A 13,310-nucleotide genomic window follows, 5' to 3' on the forward strand; every position below is an offset into this window, starting at 1 on the left:
TAGTTTTGTGAGAAATTGATTTTATTAGAAATTACAGTGATAAATTAATAAATTAAAATTAAGTTTCGGGTCATTTCGGGTCGACCCGCCGCCCCGTAAACCAGAAATTTTCGGGTTCGGGTCAGCATACCTGACCCGTCACGGGTTGGCGGGTCGGGGTTCGGGTCAACAGATTTTCTGGCGGGTCTGTTGACCCGAACCCGACCCGCCAACCTGATTTGGACCCGAATTGCCACCCCTAACTGCAAGCGTGAAGGATTGATTTCATGATAATTTAGAGTTGCGGGATGAGGGAAAAAAACAGGGTGCAAATCAATAACAAAAAAAAATATAAAGTAAATAAATAAAAGGATAAGAGGAAAATGCTTGAATTGACGCTTAAAATGAATTTCGGTCTAGAAAAGCCACACTGCTTCGCAGGACGGGGTAGTTTAAAAGAATAAAGCGAAAGGAACATGGCGGGTGCGATCATACCAGCACTAATGCACCGGATCCCATCAGAACTCCGAAGTTAAGCGTGCTTGGGCGAGAGTAGTACTAGGATGGGTGACCCCCTGGGAAGTCCTCGTGTTGCACCCCTTTCTTTTTTGTTTCGAAATCCAAATTTCCTATTCGTTCTTTATCCTGTAGTAATTTAGCTCCGTCGGAACGATTGCTTAATATTTTGCTTCTTGTCGAAGCGTGAAGGAGGATCTGAAGGCGCGAGACAAATCAGGAACGGTACGGCTCGATCAAAGCCCGGATCGTCGCTCAAATTTGTCGGCGCAAATGTATCACCGCAACTAGGGGTGGCAATTTTCGACACGACCTGAAAACACGACACGAACCTAACACGAAATTAATGGGTTTGGGTTGAGGTTTCGGGAATTCGGGTCAGAATCGGGTTGGACCCGATGAACCCGAAAAGAAAACCGGTCGATTTCGGGTCAACCCGTGGTGACCTGATATGACCCGATATGACCCGTTTACGAATTAAAAATAATTTAATAAACATAAAAATAATTTTATCTAACTAAACTAAGTTATTCTTTTTTTCAAAGGCATTAATTACTTAATCCTAAACGAATTTATTTAATTTGTGTGAAGTTGAAATTATTATACTTGGACAAATAATATATTATATTATTTTTCACTTTTGTATTGTTTTAATTTATTTTATATTTTGCTTGGGATAAAACACTTTTACGGTGTTTAATTTATTTTAGATTTGATTTGGAATCATTTATTTAAATTTTTATTACTTGATTATGTAATTAGTTTTGTGAGAAATTGATTTTATTAGAAATTACAGTGATAAATTAATAAATTAAAATTAAGTTTCGGGTCATTTCGGGTCGACCCGCCGCCCCGTAAACCTGAAATTTTCGGGTTCGGGTCAGCATACCTGACCCGTCACGGGTTGGCGGGTCGGGGTTCGGGTCAACAGATTTTCTGGCGGGTCTGTTGACCCGAACCCGACCCGCCAACCTGATTTGGACCCGAATTGCCACCCCTAACTGCAAGCGTGAAGGATTGATTTCATGATAATTTAGAGTTGCGGGATGAGGGAAAAAAACAGGGTGCAAATCAATAACAAAAAAAAATATAAAGTAAATAAATAAAAGGATAAGAGGAAAATGCTTGAATTGACGCTTAAAATGAATTTCGGTCTAGAAAAGCCACACTGCTTCGCAGGACGGGGTAGTTTAAAAGAATAAAGCGAAAGGAACATGGCGGGTGCGATCATACCAGCACTAATGCACCGGATCCCATCAGAACTCCGAAGTTAAGCGTGCTTGGGCGAGAGTAGTACTAGGATGGGTGACCCCCTGGGAAGTCCTCGTGTTGCACCCCTCTCTTTTTTGTTTCGAAATCCAAATTTCCTATTCGTTCTTTATCCTGTAGTAATTTAGCTCCGTCGGAACGATTGCTTAATATTTTGCTTCTTGTCGAAGCGTGAAGGAGGATCTGAAGGCGCGAGACAAATCAGGAACGGTACGGCTCGATCAAAGCCCGGATCGTCGCTCAAATTTGTCGGCGCAAATGTATCACCGCAACTAGGGGTGGCAATTTTCGACACGACCTGAAAACACGACACGAACCTAACACGAAATTAATGGGTTTGGGTTGAGGTTTCGGGAATTCGGGTCAGAATCGGGTTGGACCCGATGAACCCGAAAAGAAAACCGGTCGATTTCGGGTCAACCCGTGGTGACCTGATATGACCCGATATGACCCGTTTACGAATTAAAAATAATTTAATAAACATAAAAATAATTTTATCTAACTAAACTAAGTTATTCTTTTTTTCAAAGGCATTAATTACTTAATCCTAAACGAATTTATTTAATTTGTGTGAAGTTGAAATTATTATACTTGGACAAATAATATATTATATTATTTTTCACTTTTGTATTGTTTTAATTTATTTTATATTTTGCTTGGGATAAAACACTTTTACGGTGTTTAATTTATTTTAGATTTGATTTGGAATCATTTATTTAAATTTTTATTACTTGATTATGTAATTAGTTTTGTGAGAAATTGATTTTATTAGAAATTACAGTGATAAATTAATAAATTAAAATTAAGTTTCGGGTCATTTCGGGTCGACCCGCCGCCCCGTAAACCTGAAATTTTCGGGTTCGGGTCAGCATACCTGACCCGTCACGGGTTGGCGGGTCGGGGTTCGGGTCAACAGATTTTCTGGCGGGTCTGTTGACCCGAACCCGACCCGCCAACCTGATTTGGACCCGAATTGCCACCCCTAACTGCAAGCGTGAAGGATTGATTTCATGATAATTTAGAGTTGCGGGATGAGGGAAAAAAACAGGGTGCAAATCAATAACAAAAAAAAATATAAAGTAAATAAATAAAAGGATAAGAGGAAAATGCTTGAATTGACGCTTAAAATGAATTTCGGTCTAGAAAAGCCACACTGCTTCGCAGGACGGGGTAGTTTAAAAGAATAAAGCGAAAGGAACATGGCGGGTGCGATCATACCAGCACTAATGCACCGGATCCCATCAGAACTCCGAAGTTAAGCGTGCTTGGGCGAGAGTAGTACTAGGATGGGTGACCCCCTGGGAAGTCCTCGTGTTGCACCCCTCTCTTTTTTGTTTCGAAATCCAAATTTCCTATTCGTTCTTTATCCTGTAGTAATTTAGCTCCGTCGGAACGATTGCTTAATATTTTGCTTCTTGTCGAAGCGTGAAGGAGGATCTGAAGGCGCGAGACAAATCAGGAACGGTACGGCTCGATCAAAGCCCGGATCGTCGCTCAAATTTGTCGGCGCAAATGTATCACCGCAACTAGGGGTGGCAATTTTCGACACGACCTGAAAACACGACACGAACCTAACACGAAATTAATGGGTTTGGGTTGAGGTTTCGGGAATTCGGGTCAGAATCGGGTTGGACCCGATGAACCCGAAAAGAAAACCGGTCGATTTCGGGTCAACCCGTGGTGACCTGATATGACCCGATATGACCCGTTTACGAATTAAAAATAATTTAATAAACATAAAAATAATTTTATCTAACTAAACTAAGTTATTCTTTTTTTCAAAGGCATTAATTACTTAATCCTAAACGAATTTATTTAATTTGTGTGAAGTTGAAATTATTATACTTGGACAAATAATATATTATATTATTTTTCACTTTTGTATTGTTTTAATTTATTTTATATTTTGCTTGGGATAAAACACTTTTACGGTGTTTAATTTATTTTAGATTTGATTTGGAATCATTTATTTAAATTTTTATTACTTGATTATGTAATTAGTTTTGTGAGAAATTGATTTTATTAGAAATTACAGTGATAAATTAATAAATTAAAATTAAGTTTCGGGTCATTTCGGGTCGACCCGCCGCCCCGTAAACCTGAAATTTTCGGGTTCGGGTCAGCATACCTGACCCGTCACGGGTTGGCGGGTCGGGGTTCGGGTCAACAGATTTTCTGGCGGGTCTGTTGACCCGAACCCGACCCGCCAACCTGATTTGGACCCGAATTGCCACCCCTAACTGCAAGCGTGAAGGATTGATTTCATGATAATTTAGAGTTGCGGGATGAGGGAAAAAAACAGGGTGCAAATCAATAACAAAAAAAAATATAAAGTAAATAAATAAAAGGATAAGAGGAAAATGCTTGAATTGACGCTTAAAATGAATTTCGGTCTAGAAAAGCCACACTGCTTCGCAGGACGGGGTAGTTTAAAAGAATAAAGCGAAAGGAACATGGCGGGTGCGATCATACCAGCACTAATGCACCGGATCCCATCAGAACTCCGAAGTTAAGCGTGCTTGGGCGAGAGTAGTACTAGGATGGGTGACCCCCTGGGAAGTCCTCGTGTTGCACCCCTCTCTTTTTTGTTTCGAAATCCAAATTTCCTATTCGTTCTTTATCCTGTAGTAATTTAGCTCCGTCGGAACGATTGCTTAATATTTTGCTTCTTGTCGAAGCGTGAAGGAGGATCTGAAGGCGCGAGACAAATCAGGAACGGTACGGCTCGATCAAAGCCCGGATCGTCGCTCAAATTTGTCGGCGCAAATGTATCACCGCAACTAGGGGTGGCAATTTTCGACACGACCTGAAAACACGACACGAACCTAACACGAAATTAATGGGTTTGGGTTGAGGTTTCGGGAATTCGGGTCAGAATCGGGTTGGACCCGATGAACCCGAAAAGAAAACCGGTCGATTTCGGGTCAACCCGTGGTGACCTGATATGACCCGATATGACCCGTTTACGAATTAAAAATAATTTAATAAACATAAAAATAATTTTATCTAACTAAACTAAGTTATTCTTTTTTTCAAAGGCATTAATTACTTAATCCTAAACGAATTTATTTAATTTGTGTGAAGTTGAAATTATTATACTTGGACAAATAATATATTATATTATTTTTCACTTTTGTATTGTTTTAATTTATTTTATATTTTGCTTGGGATAAAACACTTTTACGGTGTTTAATTTATTTTAGATTTGATTTGGAATCATTTATTTAAATTTTTATTACTTGATTATGTAATTAGTTTTGTGAGAAATTGATTTTATTAGAAATTACAGTGATAAATTAATAAATTAAAATTAAGTTTCGGGTCATTTCGGGTCGACCCGCCGCCCCGTAAACCTGAAATTTTCGGGTTCGGGTCAGCATACCTGACCCGTCACGGGTTGGCGGGTCGGGGTTCGGGTCAACAGATTTTCTGGCGGGTCTGTTGACCCGAACCCGACCCGCCAACCTGATTTGGACCCGAATTGCCACCCCTAACTGCAAGCGTGAAGGATTGATTTCATGATAATTTAGAGTTGCGGGATGAGGGAAAAAAACAGGGTGCAAATCAATAACAAAAAAAAATATAAAGTAAATAAATAAAAGGATAAGAGGAAAATGCTTGAATTGACGCTTAAAATGAATTTCGGTCTAGAAAAGCCACACTGCTTCGCAGGACGGGGTAGTTTAAAAGAATAAAACGAAAGGAACATGGCGGGTGCGATCATACCAGCACTAATGCACCGGATCCCATCAGAACTCCGAAGTTAAGCGTGCTTGGGCGAGAGTAGTACTAGGATGGGTGACCCCCTGGGAAGTCCTCGTGTTGCATCCCTCTCTTTTTTGTTTCGAAATCCAAATTTCCTATTCGTTCTTTATCCTGTAGTAATTTAGCTCCGTCGGAACGATTGCTTAATATTTTGCTTCTTGTCGAAGCGTGAAGGAGGATCTGAAGGCGCGAGACAAATCAGGAACGGTACGGCTCGATCAAAGCCCGGATCGTCGCTCAAATTTGTCGGCGCAAATGTATCACCGCAACTAGGGGTGGCAATTTTCGACACGACCTGAAAACACGACACGAACCTAACACGAAATTAATGGGTTTGGGTTGAGGTTTCGGGAATTCGGGTCAGAATCGGGTTGGACCCGATGAACCCGAAAAGAAAACCGGTCGATTTCGGGTCAACCCGTGGTGACCTGATATGACCCGATATGACCCGTTTACGAATTAAAAATAATTTAATAAACATAAAAATAATTTTATCTAACTAAACTAAGTTATTCTTTTTTTCAAAGGCATTAATTACTTAATCCTAAACGAATTTATTTAATTTGTGTGAAGTTGAAATTATTATACTTGGACAAATAATATATTATATTATTTTTCACTTTTGTATTGTTTTAATTTATTTTATATTTTGCTTGGGATAAAACACTTTTACGGTGTTTAATTTATTTTAGATTTGATTTGGAATCATTTATTTAAATTTTTATTACTTGATTATGTAATTAGTTTTGTGAGAAATTGATTTTATTAGAAATTACAGTGATAAATTAATAAATTAAAATTAAGTTTCGGGTCATTTCGGGTCGACCCGCCGCCCCGTAAACCAGAAATTTTCGGGTTCGGGTCAGCATACCTGACCCGTCACGGGTTGGCGGGTCGGGGTTCGGGTCAACAGATTTTCTGGCGGGTCTGTTGACCCGAACCCGACCCGCCAACCTGATTTGGACCCGAATTGCCACCCCTAACTGCAAGCGTGAAGGATTGATTTCATGATAATTTAGAGTTGCGGGATGAGGGAAAAAAACAGGGTGCAAATCAATAACAAAAAAAAATATAAAGTAAATAAATAAAAGGATAAGAGGAAAATGCTTGAATTGACGCTTAAAATGAATTTCGGTCTAGAAAAGCCACACTGCTTCGCAGGACGGGGTAGTTTAAAAGAATAAAGCGAAAGGAACATGGCGGGTGCGATCATACCAGCACTAATGCACCGGATCCCATCAGAACTCCGAAGTTAAGCGTGCTTGGGCGAGAGTAGTACTAGGATGGGTGACCCCCTGGGAAGTCCTCGTGTTGCACCCCTTTCTTTTTTGTTTCGAAATCCAAATTTCCTATTCGTTCTTTATCCTGTAGTAATTTAGCTCCGTCGGAACGATTGCTTAATATTTTGCTTCTTGTCGAAGCGTGAAGGAGGATCTGAAGGCGCGAGACAAATCAGGAACGGTACGGCTCGATCAAAGCCCGGATCGTCGCTCAAATTTGTCGGCGCAAATGTATCACCGCAACTAGGGGTGGCAATTTTCGACACGACCTGAAAACACGACACGAACCTAACACGAAATTAATGGGTTTGGGTTGAGGTTTCGGGAATTCGGGTCAGAATCGGGTTGGACCCGATGAACCCGAAAAGAAAACCGGTCGATTTCGGGTCAACCCGTGGTGACCTGATATGACCCGATATGACCCGTTTACGAATTAAAAATAATTTAATAAACATAAAAATAATTTTATCTAACTAAACTAAGTTATTCTTTTTTTCAAAGGCATTAATTACTTAATCCTAAACGAATTTATTTAATTTGTGTGAAGTTGAAATTATTATACTTGGACAAATAATATATTATATTATTTTTCACTTTTGTATTGTTTTAATTTATTTTATATTTTGCTTGGGATAAAACACTTTTACGGTGTTTAATTTATTTTAGATTTGATTTGGAATCATTTATTTAAATTTTTATTACTTGATTATGTAATTAGTTTTGTGAGAAATTGATTTTATTAGAAATTACAGTGATAAATTAATAAATTAAAATTAAGTTTCGGGTCATTTCGGGTCGACCCGCCGCCCCGTAAACCTGAAATTTTCGGGTTCGGGTCAGCATACCTGACCCGTCACGGGTTGGCGGGTCGGGGTTCGGGTCAACAGATTTTCTGGCGGGTCTGTTGACCCGAACCCGACCCGCCAACCTGATTTGGACCCGAATTGCCACCCCTAACTGCAAGCGTGAAGGATTGATTTCATGATAATTTAGAGTTGCGGGATGAGGGAAAAAAACAGGGTGCAAATCAATAACAAAAAAAAATATAAAGTAAATAAATAAAAGGATAAGAGGAAAATGCTTGAATTGACGCTTAAAATGAATTTCGGTCTAGAAAAGCCACACTGCTTCGCAGGACGGGGTAGTTTAAAAGAATAAAGCGAAAGGAACATGGCGGGTGCGATCATACCAGCACTAATGCACCGGATCCCATCAGAACTCCGAAGTTAAGCGTGCTTGGGCGAGAGTAGTACTAGGATGGGTGACCCCCTGGGAAGTCCTCGTGTTGCACCCCTCTCTTTTTTGTTTCGAAATCCAAATTTCCTATTCGTTCTTTATCCTGTAGTAATTTAGCTCCGTCGGAACGATTGCTTAATATTTTGCTTCTTGTCGAAGCGTGAAGGAGGATCTGAAGGCGCGAGACAAATCAGGAACGGTACGGCTCGATCAAAGCCCGGATCGTCGCTCAAATTTGTCGGCGCAAATGTATCACCGCAACTAGGGGTGGCAATTTTCGACACGACCTGAAAACACGACACGAACCTAACACGAAATTAATGGGTTTGGGTTGAGGTTTCGGGAATTCGGGTCAGAATCGGGTTGGACCCGATGAACCCGAAAAGAAAACCGGTCGATTTCGGGTCAACCCGTGGTGACCTGATATGACCCGATATGACCCGTTTACGAATTAAAAATAATTTAATAAACATAAAAATAATTTTATCTAACTAAACTAAGTTATTCTTTTTTTCAAAGGCATTAATTACTTAATCCTAAACGAATTTATTTAATTTGTGTGAAGTTGAAATTATTATACTTGGACAAATAATATATTATATTATTTTTCACTTTTGTATTGTTTTAATTTATTTTATATTTTGCTTGGGATAAAACACTTTTACGGTGTTTAATTTATTTTAGATTTGATTTGGAATCATTTATTTAAATTTTTATTACTTGATTATGTAATTAGTTTTGTGAGAAATTGATTTTATTAGAAATTACAGTGATAAATTAATAAATTAAAATTAAGTTTCGGGTCATTTCGGGTCGACCCGCCGCCCCGTAAACCTGAAATTTTCGGGTTCGGGTCAGCATACCTGACCCGTCACGGGTTGGCGGGTCGGGGTTCGGGTCAACAGATTTTCTGGCGGGTCTGTTGACCCGAACCCGACCCGCCAACCTGATTTGGACCCGAATTGCCACCCCTAACTGCAAGCGTGAAGGATTGATTTCATGATAATTTAGAGTTGCGGGATGAGGGAAAAAAACAGGGTGCAAATCAATAACAAAAAAAAATATAAAGTAAATAAATAAAAGGATAAGAGGAAAATGCTTGAATTGACGCTTAAAATGAATTTCGGTCTAGAAAAGCCACACTGCTTCGCAGGACGGGGTAGTTTAAAAGAATAAAGCGAAAGGAACATGGCGGGTGCGATCATACCAGCACTAATGCACCGGATCCCATCAGAACTCCGAAGTTAAGCGTGCTTGGGCGAGAGTAGTACTAGGATGGGTGACCCCCTGGGAAGTCCTCGTGTTGCACCCCTCTCTTTTTTGTTTCGAAATCCAAATTTCCTATTCGTTCTTTATCCTGTAGTAATTTAGCTCCGTCGGAACGATTGCTTAATATTTTGCTTCTTGTCGAAGCGTGAAGGAGGATCTGAAGGCGCGAGACAAATCAGGAACGGTACGGCTCGATCAAAGCCCGGATCGTCGCTCAAATTTGTCGGCGCAAATGTATCACCGCAACTAGGGGTGGCAATTTTCGACACGACCTGAAAACACGACACGAACCTAACACGAAATTAATGGGTTTGGGTTGAGGTTTCGGGAATTCGGGTCAGAATCGGGTTGGACCCGATGAACCCGAAAAGAAAACCGGTCGATTTCGGGTCAACCCGTGGTGACCTGATATGACCCGATATGACCCGTTTACGAATTAAAAATAATTTAATAAACATAAAAATAATTTTATCTAACTAAACTAAGTTATTCTTTTTTTCAAAGGCATTAATTACTTAATCCTAAACGAATTTATTTAATTTGTGTGAAGTTGAAATTATTATACTTGGACAAATAATATATTATATTATTTTTCACTTTTGTATTGTTTTAATTTATTTTATATTTTGCTTGGGATAAAACACTTTTACGGTGTTTAATTTATTTTAGATTTGATTTGGAATCATTTATTTAAATTTTTATTACTTGATTATGTAATTAGTTTTGTGAGAAATTGATTTTATTAGAAATTACAGTGATAAATTAATAAATTAAAATTAAGTTTCGGGTCATTTCGGGTCGACCCGCCGCCCCGTAAACCTGAAATTTTCGGGTTCGGGTCAGCATACCTGACCCGTCACGGGTTGGCGGGTCGGGGTTCGGGTCAACAGATTTTCTGGCGGGTCTGTTGACCCGAACCCGACCCGCCAACCTGATTTGGACCCGAATTGCCACCCCTAACTGCAAGCGTGAAGGATTGATTTCATGATAATTTAGAGTTGCGGGATGAGGGAAAAAAACAGGGTGCAAATCAATAACAAAAAAAAATATAAAGTAAATAAATAAAAGGATAAGAGGAAAATGCTTGAATTGACGCTTAAAATGAATTTCGGTCTAGAAAAGCCACACTGCTTCGCAGGACGGGGTAGTTTAAAAGAATAAAGCGAAAGGAACATGGCGGGTGCGATCATACCAGCACTAATGCACCGGATCCCATCAGAACTCCGAAGTTAAGCGTGCTTGGGCGAGAGTAGTACTAGGATGGGTGACCCCCTGGGAAGTCCTCGTGTTGCACCCCTCTCTTTTTTGTTTCGAAATCCAAATTTCCTATTCGTTCTTTATCCTGTAGTAATTTAGCTCCGTCGGAACGATTGCTTAATATTTTGCTTCTTGTCGAAGCGTGAAGGAGGATCTGAAGGCGCGAGACAAATCAGGAACGGTACGGCTCGATCAAAGCCCGGATCGTCGCTCAAATTTGTCGGCGCAAATGTATCACCGCAACTAGGGGTGGCAATTTTCGACACGACCTGAAAACACGACACGAACCTAACACGAAATTAATGGGTTTGGGTTGAGGTTTCGGGAATTCGGGTCAGAATCGGGTTGGACCCGATGAACCCGAAAAGAAAACCGGTCGATTTCGGGTCAACCCGTGGTGACCTGATATGACCCGATATGACCCGTTTACGAATTAAAAATAATTTAATAAACATAAAAATAATTTTATCTAACTAAACTAAGTTATTCTTTTTTTCAAAGGCATTAATTACTTAATCCTAAACGAATTTATTTAATTTGTGTGAAGTTGAAATTATTATACTTGGACAAATAATATATTATATTATTTTTCACTTTTGTATTGTTTTAATTTATTTTATATTTTGCTTGGGATAAAACACTTTTACGGTGTTTAATTTATTTTAGATTTGATTTGGAATCATTTATTTAAATTTTTATTACTTGATTATGTAATTAGTTTTGTGAGAAATTGATTTTATTAGAAATTACAGTGATAAATTAATAAATTAAAATTAAGTTTCGGGTCATTTCGGGTCGACCCGCCGCCCCGTAAACCTGAAATTTTCGGGTTCGGGTCAGCATACCTGACCCGTCACGGGTTGGCGGGTCGGGGTTCGGGTCAACAGATTTTCTGGCGGGTCTGTTGACCCGAACCCGACCCGCCAACCTGATTTGGACCCGAATTGCCACCCCTAACTGCAAGCGTGAAGGATTGATTTCATGATAATTTAGAGTTGCGGGATGAGGGAAAAAAACAGGGTGCAAATCAATAACAAAAAAAAATATAAAGTAAATAAATAAAAGGATAAGAGGAAAATGCTTGAATTGACGCTTAAAATGAATTTCGGTCTAGAAAAGCCACACTGCTTCGCAGGACGGGGTAGTTTAAAAGAATAAAGCGAAAGGAACATGGCGGGTGCGATCATACCAGCACTAATGCACCGGATCCCATCAGAACTCCGAAGTTAAGCGTGCTTGGGCGAGAGTAGTACTAGGATGGGTGACCCCCTGGGAAGTCCTCGTGTTGCACCCCTCTCTTTTTTGTTTCGAAATCCAAATTTCCTATTCGTTCTTTATCCTGTAGTAATTTAGCTCCGTCGGAACGATTGCTTAATATTTTGCTTCTTGTCGAAGCGTGAAGGAGGATCTGAAGGCGCGAGACAAATCAGGAACGGTACGGCTCGATCAAAGCCCGGATCGTCGCTCAAATTTGTCGGCGCAAATGTATCACCGCAACTAGGGGTGGCAATTTTCGACACGACCTGAAAACACGACACGAACCTAACACGAAATTAATGGGTTTGGGTTGAGGTTTCGGGAATTCGGGTCAGAATCGGGTTGGACCCGATGAACCCGAAAAGAAAACCGGTCGATTTCGGGTCAACCCGTGGTGACCTGATATGACCCGATATGACCCGTTTACGAATTAAAAATAATTTAATAAACATAAAAATAATTTTATCTAACTAAACTAAGTTATTCTTTTTTTCAAAGGCATTAATTACTTAATCCTAAACGAATTTATTTAATTTGTGTGAAGTTGAAATTATTATACTTGGACAAATAATATATTATATTATTTTTCACTTTTGTATTGTTTTAATTTATTTTATATTTTGCTTGGGATAAAACACTTTTACGGTGTTTAATTTATTTTAGATTTGATTTGGAATCATTTATTTAAATTTTTATTACTTGATTATGTAATTAGTTTTGTGAGAAATTGATTTTATTAGAAATTACAGTGATAAATTAATAAATTAAAATTAAGTTTCGGGTCATTTCGGGTCGACCCGCCGCCCCGTAAACCTGAAATTTTCGGGTTCGGGTCAGCATACCTGACCCGTCACGGGTTGGCGGGTCGGGGTTCGGGTCAACAGATTTTCTGGCGGGTCTGTTGACCCGAACCCGACCCGCCAACCTGATTTGGACCCGAATTGCCACCCCTAACTGCAAGCGTGAAGGATTGATTTCATGATAATTTAGAGTTGCGGGATGAGGGAAAAAAACAGGGTGCAAATCAATAACAAAAAAAAATATAAAGTAAATAAATAAAAGGATAAGAGGAAAATGCTTGAATTGACGCTTAAAATGAATTTCGGTCTAGAAAAGCCACACTGCTTCGCAGGACGGGGTAGTTTAAAAGAATAAAGCGAAAGGAACATGGCGGGTGCGATCATACCAGCACTAATGCACCGGATCCCATCAGAACTCCGAAGTTAAGCGTGCTTGGGCGAGAGTAGTACTAGGATGGGTGACCCCCTGGGAAGTCCTCGTGTTGCACCCCTCTCTTTTTTGTTTCGAAATCCAAATTTCCTATTCGTTCTTTATCCTGTAGTAATTTAGCTCCGTCGGAACGATTGCTTAATATTTTGCTTCTTGTCGAAGCGTGAAGGAGGATCTGAAGGCGCGAGACAAATCAGGAACGGTACGGCTCGATCAAAGCCCGGATCGTCGCTCAAATTTGTCGGCGCAAAT

General features: G+C 39.8%; 11 non-coding genes across 11 annotated transcripts; all 11 read left to right on the forward strand.

Annotated features, from left to right (window-relative positions):
* Nucleotides 1-460: 460 nt before the first annotated feature.
* On the forward strand, nt 461-579 carry LOC140033893 (5S ribosomal RNA). Its single transcript, XR_011837796.1, has one exon. It is a non-coding gene; the product is annotated as a 5S ribosomal RNA (ribosomal RNA).
* Nucleotides 580-1,714: 1,135 nt separating this feature from the next.
* Nucleotides 1,715-1,833, forward strand: LOC140033955 (5S ribosomal RNA). Its single transcript, XR_011837854.1, has one exon. It is a non-coding gene; the product is annotated as a 5S ribosomal RNA (ribosomal RNA).
* A 1,135-nt stretch (nt 1,834-2,968) lies between these two features.
* LOC140033977 (5S ribosomal RNA) lies at nt 2,969-3,087 on the forward strand. Its single transcript, XR_011837877.1, has one exon. It is a non-coding gene; the product is annotated as a 5S ribosomal RNA (ribosomal RNA).
* Nucleotides 3,088-4,222: 1,135 nt separating this feature from the next.
* On the forward strand, nt 4,223-4,341 carry LOC140034091 (5S ribosomal RNA). Its single transcript, XR_011837989.1, has one exon. It is a non-coding gene; the product is annotated as a 5S ribosomal RNA (ribosomal RNA).
* Nucleotides 4,342-5,476: 1,135 nt separating this feature from the next.
* On the forward strand, nt 5,477-5,595 carry LOC140034679 (5S ribosomal RNA). Its single transcript, XR_011838539.1, has one exon. It is a non-coding gene; the product is annotated as a 5S ribosomal RNA (ribosomal RNA).
* A 1,135-nt stretch (nt 5,596-6,730) lies between these two features.
* LOC140034204 (5S ribosomal RNA) lies at nt 6,731-6,849 on the forward strand. Its single transcript, XR_011838104.1, has one exon. It is a non-coding gene; the product is annotated as a 5S ribosomal RNA (ribosomal RNA).
* A 1,135-nt stretch (nt 6,850-7,984) lies between these two features.
* On the forward strand, nt 7,985-8,103 carry LOC140034316 (5S ribosomal RNA). The gene has a single exon (XR_011838215.1). It is a non-coding gene; the product is annotated as a 5S ribosomal RNA (ribosomal RNA).
* Nucleotides 8,104-9,238: 1,135 nt separating this feature from the next.
* LOC140034428 (5S ribosomal RNA) lies at nt 9,239-9,357 on the forward strand. The gene has a single exon (XR_011838326.1). It is a non-coding gene; the product is annotated as a 5S ribosomal RNA (ribosomal RNA).
* A 1,135-nt stretch (nt 9,358-10,492) lies between these two features.
* On the forward strand, nt 10,493-10,611 carry LOC140034540 (5S ribosomal RNA). The gene has a single exon (XR_011838437.1). It is a non-coding gene; the product is annotated as a 5S ribosomal RNA (ribosomal RNA).
* A 1,135-nt stretch (nt 10,612-11,746) lies between these two features.
* LOC140034619 (5S ribosomal RNA) lies at nt 11,747-11,865 on the forward strand. The gene has a single exon (XR_011838479.1). It is a non-coding gene; the product is annotated as a 5S ribosomal RNA (ribosomal RNA).
* Nucleotides 11,866-13,000: 1,135 nt separating this feature from the next.
* On the forward strand, nt 13,001-13,119 carry LOC140034631 (5S ribosomal RNA). The gene has a single exon (XR_011838490.1). It is a non-coding gene; the product is annotated as a 5S ribosomal RNA (ribosomal RNA).
* Nucleotides 13,120-13,310: the final 191 nt, after the last annotated feature.

Source organism: Coffea arabica, unplaced genomic scaffold (assembly GCF_036785885.1).
Source record: "Coffea arabica cultivar ET-39 unplaced genomic scaffold, Coffea Arabica ET-39 HiFi ptg000200l, whole genome shotgun sequence".
Lineage (NCBI taxonomy): Eukaryota > Viridiplantae > Streptophyta > Magnoliopsida > Gentianales > Rubiaceae > Coffea > Coffea arabica.